This window comes from Miscanthus floridulus, chromosome 1 (genome assembly GCF_019320115.1).
Source record: "Miscanthus floridulus cultivar M001 chromosome 1, ASM1932011v1, whole genome shotgun sequence".
NCBI classification, from domain to species: Eukaryota; Viridiplantae; Streptophyta; class Magnoliopsida; order Poales; family Poaceae; genus Miscanthus; species Miscanthus floridulus.
This window is the reverse complement of record NC_089580.1, coordinates 84,559,262-84,568,538: the sequence shown is the minus strand read 5'-3', so window position 1 is coordinate 84,568,538 and position 9,277 is coordinate 84,559,262.

Here is a 9,277-nt window from a genome sequence, read left to right as displayed (position 1 = left end):
CAAGTGCAACATTGGCAAGATAACCCTTGCAAGAGGTGTGAAAAAGCTTATCATTGGTACAAACCGGACTTGGAAGCTTAGGCAAATCAATTTAGTCAAGTCAAAATTAGAAACTCATGATAATGATAAGAGTACAAGCATAAGACAACAATGCAAATGGATATGTAGTTTGTTTGTTTCAAGTGGTATCTAGACTCAAGTATTTCATCAAGAATTCATAAGTGATGTCTAGATCAACTCGCAAGTGATATCCTATAAGTGGTACTCATGAAGATAGCAATGGTCCAAAAAATGGTTTTTATTGATAAATTCAACAAGTGGTTCCATACTAGCAAATTCTTTCAAGTAGTATCACATCTACACATGGTATCAATCACGCAAGACGATGGTTCCACATGTGATCCTCAACTTTAAGTGATCATCAAATGAAGAATGCACCCCTCACCTACAAGAGCTCAAGTTTATCAAATAGATGACCCATGCTATGACATAGGGGGGGTGTCCCACCAATTGGTATCAAGGTCAAAGATCCTATATGTGGTATCTCAAGAAGCTATCCAAGTGGTGTCATTCCAATAATTAAGTGATGTCCATCAAAAATGCAAGATTCAAGCCTCAACCATCTACCCCAAATGCAAACTTTTGCATCAATGAGAAGCACACCCTTTATGAAAATTGATGACAAAGGGGGAGAGATTGTACAAAGATATGAAAGCTTTGGGAGAGATTGAGACAAAGAAGTAGAGGTTGGACATGGATATGGACAAAGAGGGAGCAACATTGAAGAAAAAAGATGGATCAAAATTCATGGACAAAGAGGGAGCAACATTGAAGAAAAGAGATGGATCAAAATTCTTGGATAAAGAGAAGCACACAAGTAGGGAGAGTAAGCTCATAAACTTTGATTGGTTGCATTTTGATATGTGCATAGTCATGTGCTTGCTTGCATTGCATAAATTCTTTAAATTTGATATGCATGCTTGTGTGGTGTATGCTAGTTGTAGAACTTGAATGATGATTTGATAACTAGCATACATAGGATGGTAGCTAGACTTTTATTTTTACACATGGTACTAGAACCTTGCTTATAATGTTGATTTCATGAGGTTTCTAGTATTTTTGTTGCCTAGCTACTCATGGTGCTAAGGATGGTGTTAAAAGTGCAACTTCAATTGGTATCACACTTTAAAGGTTTACTGTATACACCTTAGCATCATTTGATAGTAATTACTCTCTCACAATTCTAATCTATGCATATGTAGGAGCTTCAAACCAAACACTTTAGCACATATGTAGGGGGAGCTAATACTACCATTTTAGGTTTGTGGTACTTGTCCAAAATCATTTACACATAGTAAAATTGCTTGGGCAGGCAACATGAATCCAAAAGAGCTTAATTTCTATATCTTTGTAGAGTTGTCATCAATTACCAAAAAGGGGGAGATTGAAAGGTCCTTGTTTAGTTTTGGTAATTGAGTGACAACCTAGGTGGACTAATTGTGTTTATGCGAGATACACAGGTGACTAGTTCACAGGTACATGTGTGTGAGCAACATATGCCATGGAGGTGGAAATGGCTCAGAGATGTTGCAAAGCTCACACATGTGATGATGAAGGAGCTCATTGCACATAAGACATGACATTGAGTCATGTGATCAAGGTGGAGAAGATCAAGATATGACTTGGCTTGATGGACCAGTTGCAAGCATGAAGGACAAGTTGGAGGCTTTGGAGTGATGGACCGTGTGGCGGTGAAGCTTGAGCAAGACTTGGCACCAATGGATGAAGGCAACAGTAAAAAGCAAGTGAAGTCAAGACTAATGAACCAATATGATCATGTGATAATATGAAGTGGATCATATCATTATTGATCGTGTTGGTGCATGTGTTGCATCGATATTGGAGGAGATGGAATGGAATGCGCAAGGCAAAGGTATAACATAGGGTATTTTATTTCATCGATCATAGGTGTGTAGAGAAGTTGATGACTGGGTTTAGGATAGATAGTTGTACTATCAAGAGGGGCAAACTTATTTGCATATCGGTCATCTAGTGCCACTCGAGTGATCTAACTTTGTATCGTCGCTAGGATCGAGTGGCGTGCCAAGTTGAGTGGCTAATCCTTTAAAAATGTTTTTGAAAAGCTAACACACATACACATGGTGGTGTACACTTGGTGGTGTTGGCACATTTGCACAGGAGAAGAAGTTGGAGTTGATGAGGATCAACTCGGTGAAGAAAAGGTGGCGAAAGGAGATCACTGTGAGTGACCGGACGCTGGCCTTGGTAGGACCGGCGCGTTTGGTCAGTGGTAGCAGTTGGGTGCGGTCTCGGTCAAGTGACCGGACACTACACGATAAAAGTGACCGGACACGCATGGCTGCATCCGGTCAGTGATGACGTACGCTGACGTCTTGGCGCAAAGAGCAGCAGTGACATGTGGCAGGCGGTGAAGGACCGGACTCAGGTGCTGCGTCCGATCATGACCAACGTGACACATCTGGTCGCAATACAGAGGCTCAGAGAGCTCTCAGGAAACGACTGGACTCTAGCTGGTCTGCGTCCGGTCATCCAGGAGCGAACGTGCCCGATCGCAAAATAGAGGCTCAGGGAGCTCTCTGGAAATGACTGAACTCTGAGACTCACGTGTTCGGTCTTGGCGTAGAGGTGCGCCCGGTCATCTCTTGACCGTTGGCGCGCGACTGCCGACCATTGAGATCAAGCGACTAGGTTGAATGGAGGCGACACGTGGCACGCATCCGTTGATCGGACGCTGGCCGGGTGCATCCGGTCGATACGACCAGGCGTGTTCAGTCACCCCAAGCAGTGTCCAGTGAAGGGGTACAACTGGCTCTATTTTTATGGGGCTATAAATAGAAGTGTTGGTTGGCCTTTGTCTAGGTGTGGAGCACACTAGAGCCCTGGTGGCTTATGTGGTGGTGCTTGGGAGCCCTCTAACTCACTCTAGCTTGATAGTGTTCTTCCGATCGAGTGAGTGAGTGATTCTAGTACGATTGCATCATGAGGTTGCATCGAGTGGCACTAGGTGATCAGAGTTGCAAGCTGGTGGTGCTTGTTACTCTTAGAGGTTGCCACCTCCTAGATGACTTGGTGGTGGTCTCCATCAAAGCCCTCAAGAAGCTTGTGTGGTGCTCCGAAGAAGAGCTTTGTGAGGAGCATTGTGCTCGCCCCACGGGAGCCACGAAGAACAACTCTAGTAGAGCGAGACGTGAAGGGCAACAAGTGGTCCAGCTAGGGTTAAGTGCTAGAGCTTATGGTAAGCACTCCATGTGGGAGAGTGTGACTTGTGGGTCACCACTAGCAAGAGGATCGGTGACAACCTTGGAGCTTGTCTCAACGAGGACTAGCGTGTTGGCAAGCACATGAACCATGGGAAAAAATTATCGTGTCATTCTTGTATTCCCGTTGGTTTGCATCCTCATTACACAAGCTTGTAATTACTTTCATATACATTGTGCTTGTGTAGTTGCTTTTGTAATTAGTTAGCTTGTGTAGCTTGCTATTTACCTTCTAGCTTGTGTAGCATAGAAGTAGCTCCCTTGCGTGGCTAATTTGGTTTGTGTAACCTTATTAGTCACATTGCTTAGTTTGTGTAGCTAAGTATTTGAGTTCTCTAATTTGGCATTGGTTGTCTTGTTATTGAGCATTGAGAGTGAGCTTAGGTGGCTTTGTGTTTTTGCTTACTAGCATATGTAGGAGCTCCCTCGTTGCTTAAAGTACTAGTGGCATAAGCTTGTGAGACCTTACTTCTAGAATTGGTTAGGTGAGCTCTAGCTAGCCTGATACCTTAGTTGCTTAATTAGGATCTTTGCAAGGTGCTAGAGAACATAGATAAAGAGGTGTAGTCTTGGCTAGATCGATAGTTTTAATTCCGCACTTGTTTCGGTTAGCGGACGTGATTAATTTTAGAAAGGACTATTCACCCCCTCTCTAGTCCGCCATCTCGACCTTACACCAGAAACAAGGTCATATACACCTACTAGATGCCAGAGAACAACAGAACATTTTGTGCATCTCTGAATTTGTAACACTCAGCAATACTTTTTATTCAATTCCAGGACAATTTACAACAAAATGGCAATCTAAAAAATTTGCATGATTTTGATGCTTTGGACAACCACAAGTTACACAGTTTGCAAGCTCTTGCACAAATTGCACTTTACAGGCATTCTCTGTAGACTGTACTTAGAGCATTAGAGATAGAGAGCTCCTGGATAGTAGTTGTGCCACAGCTAGTCCAGCTCCTGGACAACAGCCGTGCTCCTAGACAGCACCTGGACGAGGTGGAAACGCTGCAAGCCGGCAGCATCCAGGACGACGATGGCGCTTAGCAAGGGACGACAACGGGGAGACGCTCGGCCTAGAAACAACGACGATGCGGCCCGCAACGAATGGATGGTGACGACGTGGCTCTGGGCGAAGGGATGGCGACGGCGTGGCTTTGGGAGAGGGGTTGGCGACGGCGTGGCTCTAGGAGAGGGGATGGCAATGGCGTGGCTCTCCACGACGGGATGGCGATGGCGTGGCTCTAGGCAAGGGGATGGTGACGGCGTGGCTCTGGGAGAGGGGTTGGCGACAGCGTGGCTCTGGGAGATGGGATGGCGATGGCGTGGCTCTCCACGATGGGATGGCGACGGCGCGACGCTCGAGCAGAAGACGGCGGCGACGATTTTCCTATCCATGGGGAGCTCTCGGTAGGGGTTGCTCGCTGCTCGTTGCTTTTAGGCTTAACAGGCCGTGTTATTGGGCCACCCCAACGTGCGAATGAGGCATAGTGCTTGGGCTCAGCTGCTCCGTTGGATGGCAGCGGACGGTTGCGATGGAGTGACTATCGGGAGCAGTTGCGGAGACCGACTTTAGACAATCTCGTTACAGTTGCGGTTGCGGCGGGGTTGAGCGATGAACCTCAACAAGCGGAAACGGAATAGGGATTAGTTAGCAGTTGTGGATTGGGCTTATCATGGGCTGCAAAAGAATGCATTATTGGCCCAATTGTGATTCACCAGAAGCAGGCCAATATCTTTAAATTGTTGTGAACTGGTTGTGTTGGGTTGGTAAAAAACCTGCCCACCAAGATACAAATGCTTATATTTTCTAGATTTATTTTAAGATTGAGAAAATGGTTTCTTGGCCCTAAAGAAAGTTGTGCTTAGCTTCTTGGCCCTTTTTCTTTTGAACTTGCCTATTTGGCCCTAAAATGAATTCCGGTTAGTATCTTGGCCCTTATGTTAGTTCCATGGTTTAATGGTGTTAACTTGTACGCGAAATGACTCTTTTACCCCTAGCATCGAAGGCAACAATCCTCTACTTGTATGCAGAATAACTTGTACGAGAAAATTATTTATATATATATTTGCACATGATTCTACTGTAGGCAACCTGAAAATATTTTTTCAAGTATGAAATCATTATTTATATATATATTTTATATATCTTTGCACAATATATATATAAAATAATGATTTCATGCTTGAAAAAATATTATTCCTTATTTTAGAAAATTATTGATAATAAGCAGTTTGAAAGGCCTGAATGTCTCTACTGTAGGTCGCTGGACTGTTGACTTCGGCATCAGGGGTAAAGGAAGGGCCAAAAAAACTAAACGAAATTCGTTTTAGGGCCAAATAGGCAAGTTCGAAAGAAAAAGAACCAAGAAACTAAGCGTAACTTTTTTTTTTGCCAAGAAACTAATTTTCTCAAGATCACCCATCTATTGTATCACTCAATCTATTGTCATATAGCATGTGGCCCAGGAATCACGTGTTGTGCCAATGAGGCCATATTGAATGTTCAAACTAGGCCCATGTATGACCCACAAACCTTTTTTTTATGTGGCCTAGGAATCAGGTGTTGCGCCGATGAGGCCATACGTTCAAACTAGGCCCATCTATGACCCAAGATTTTTTTTGTGTGTGTGTTTTCTTTCAACGTTGGACCATGGGCGTGTTTTCCCCAATGTGAAGGGGATGTCTCTAAGTCTTCAGGCGACAGTTTATTTTATTCTATAAAAAAATAAACTACTCAAAGTATGAATAAATAAAATTCACGTGGATCACTTCAACTCTCTCTCAGGTTTGTCTCTCTTCATCCATATATATATATATATATATATAATCACTTCATTCAGGGGGGAGTTTATTTTCTTAATCGACGGACGTTTTCTGCTTGTATAGTTGTATGATGAGGTGCACTTGCATCCAAATCCAATTCTCTGTGGAGTGAATAATTCGGCGACAATATTCCTTTTACGCACATGAGGCGAGAGAGCACGTATATAAGGACAGACGCAGACACATGGACGCCATGTGAGGGTGGCCGCGGGGCACGCACGCGAGTCCAAGCAGAAGCTGCTGTGTCTCATCTCACTCTCATGTGCCGCAGTGCCGCTCGCTCAGAGGCAGATAGCCGTCCCTGGCTGACTGGATGCCTTCCTAGGTCCTAGCTGTACGCACACTTGTGGTTCTTTGTGCTGAGTCTTTTTGGTGTCTCGTGGCCACCCTCCCATCTCCATCCACATCTTGTGGAAGATGAAGGTGGGTTTTGTTGGGGTGTGATGTATTGTGTGATCGGACGGAGCCTTTTGGGCATTCATGGAGCTGATGGCACTTGCAGCGAGCGCCATAGAGATCCGATTGGGTTGGATGGAAGCTGCGTGGCCAGCTCTTGCTTGCTCTTCTTCCTGTCTGGACTCTGGATTGGATCTTGTGCTAAGTTGATTGGACTCGTTTCTGAATTTTCTGCGAGGAACCCAGCCAATTGAAACTGAACGGCTGAAACCCCCCTGGCCCCCTGAACCTGAAGCCTTCCTGCGAAAGCAACAGCTCCCCAGTTATTTGTGACCGCCCAATGACTGATGAATGGGAGAGTAATATCAGCAGGCCTCTCTGGCTGTCTGGTTAAAGTGCCAATCTTTTTTTTATCATCTGGGTCAGGCACTCAGGCCAGGCATGCTCTCGTGCAGTCTGCAGGACGGACCATGTGAACTGTGAAGAACAACCACCAGCCAACCATCCCCACATTTGGATTCAGCCAGGGCTTATCTGTGAGGGCTTATCAGCCAGCCAACAGTGTTTTTCTCTCACAACAAACCAGTACCAGTCGAGCTTATCAGTCCAGAAACCAACAAGCAAACAAGCTCACTGATGAATCTCGTTTTTTTTCCATTTTCATCCATCATTCCTTCCGTGGACAGTTACTCGTACAGTAGTAGGAGTACTGCTAGAAGTTCTGAAAGGGTGGGCAGGGCACGGCGTGGTGCTTGATGGCTGCTGCCGGTCCATTGCCATTGGTGACTGAGACTCTTCTTGTGCAGTTTCTTGGGGGTGTCAGAACAGACAGCGAGCAAGAACCGCACGAATTCTTGTCTGCCGCAACGTATCGCCTGTTCATGCGTCATCCACTCGGTCCGTATCCGGTTACCGCTGCCATGTTTAATCAGGTGTCTTCATGGTAGCAGTGTGTGTTCTGGTTTCAGAAACTAGCAATCCTCTCTGTCTAGGCAACTTGACGTCTCTCTAGTAGCGATTGACAAATGATAGGGCTAGCTAGCACAAACCTTGAACAAGAAACACACTTGTTAATAAACAAAAAAGAAACACTAGTGCCTGAATGAAACCGGAGCTTTTACGTACAAGCGGGGAGAGTCCTAGTCGTATTTGGAGTCTGGTCTGATCAGCAAAGTTCCGATCCCGTTTCAACTCTGAATCAGCAGGGACAGAGACAGTTTTCAATGTGGCGAAATCAGTTTCCATCCACGCTGTCAGATTAGCTCGACCATACACAAGAAGACAAGGAAAATTCCAACCACTGGTTGATGACACGGACAGAACGCTGGGAAATCCTTGTGGTTAGGCTTGCTGCTGAATAATTGATGATAGCTGCTGCCACCGACGACTGACAGCACCCCATCATCTGTACCTGTCCAACTACCAACACCACCAATTCCTCTGTTTGCTGCTTCAGTCCGTTTCCCGTTCCCCCCGAAGTTGAGCAAGACAACAAACCTATTCTTAATGGAGGGATTAAAGATGATGACTTGTCAGATGTTAATATGTTATATGGTTATTAACAGAGACCCAATAAGAAAGAAAACACACACACACACACATCAGAGGCCTATAACGGCCAGCGCGTACGACCAGAGAATGATGTTGCAATTTTTTCTTCCACAGAAATTCTCGCGACAAAGGTACAGTACGTGCCGCATAAATTTCGAAAATGAATTCTGACCGGATAGATTTCAGCATTTTCAAATCGCACGGGAAGAAAAAGAAAAAGAAAAAGGTAGTGAGGCATTGAATTGAGAACAGTGTTTGTAAAGGAGCAAAGAAAAAAACAAAGAAAGTGTGGCGGTGTGTCCATTGCACACGGATCAGCAACGGTTGAAGAGAACAACGTGACACATGTTTAACCTCACATGGGGATCATCGTTCTGTTGTGCCCTCTCGATCTCCGTAACAGCCAATCAGCAGGCAAAATGATCGGATCAAACAGATCCCTTGGTAATTGTACTCGAGAAACCATTAACAATCCCAACAACGACAGGGACAAGACAGATTGCAGTAGCAGGACTACTACGACTTGTTGCCTCGTTGCGTTGGAACGCAGAGGGCAGCCCAAGAACCATCACCGTTTCCCTGCCGGATGGACATAATACGTCAGGGTGGGCGTTCGGTTCTCGGTTTGGTTTTGGTTCGATTCCCTCGGTTATCGATGAAATTCGGTTCTTAGAAAATAGGAACCGATCGGTTCCAAAAAATTTTAGGAACCGAGCATTTCGGTTCTCGGTCATTTCGGTTCGGTTCCGGTTCTAACCGAACTAACCGAAATTTTCCAGAAGACCTCAAGACAATAATAAATATACTTGTTCTAAGGCAAATTTATGCAACACTATATTCATTTTTAATAATAATAATATATAATAAAACAATAGCAATATAGTAACACAAGTTCAAATATAAAACACTACACATAAACCAAACATAATAATCCTATAAAATACAAGTAAGTGAAGTATAATTCATATAATTCGGTTCTTTTGGTTAATTCGGTTAACCGAGAGTAGGAACCGAATTTTCTTCGGTTATTTCGGTTCCTCAATATCAGGAACCGAATAAGGAACCGAATTTTTCGATTCCGGTTCTTTCGGTTTCGGTTCCGGTTCTTTCGGTTCGGTTCTCGGTTAAATTTACCCAGGGCTAATAATACGTACTACCATTGCAAAAGGTAATGGTACCTAATGATGAGTAAAAATAAT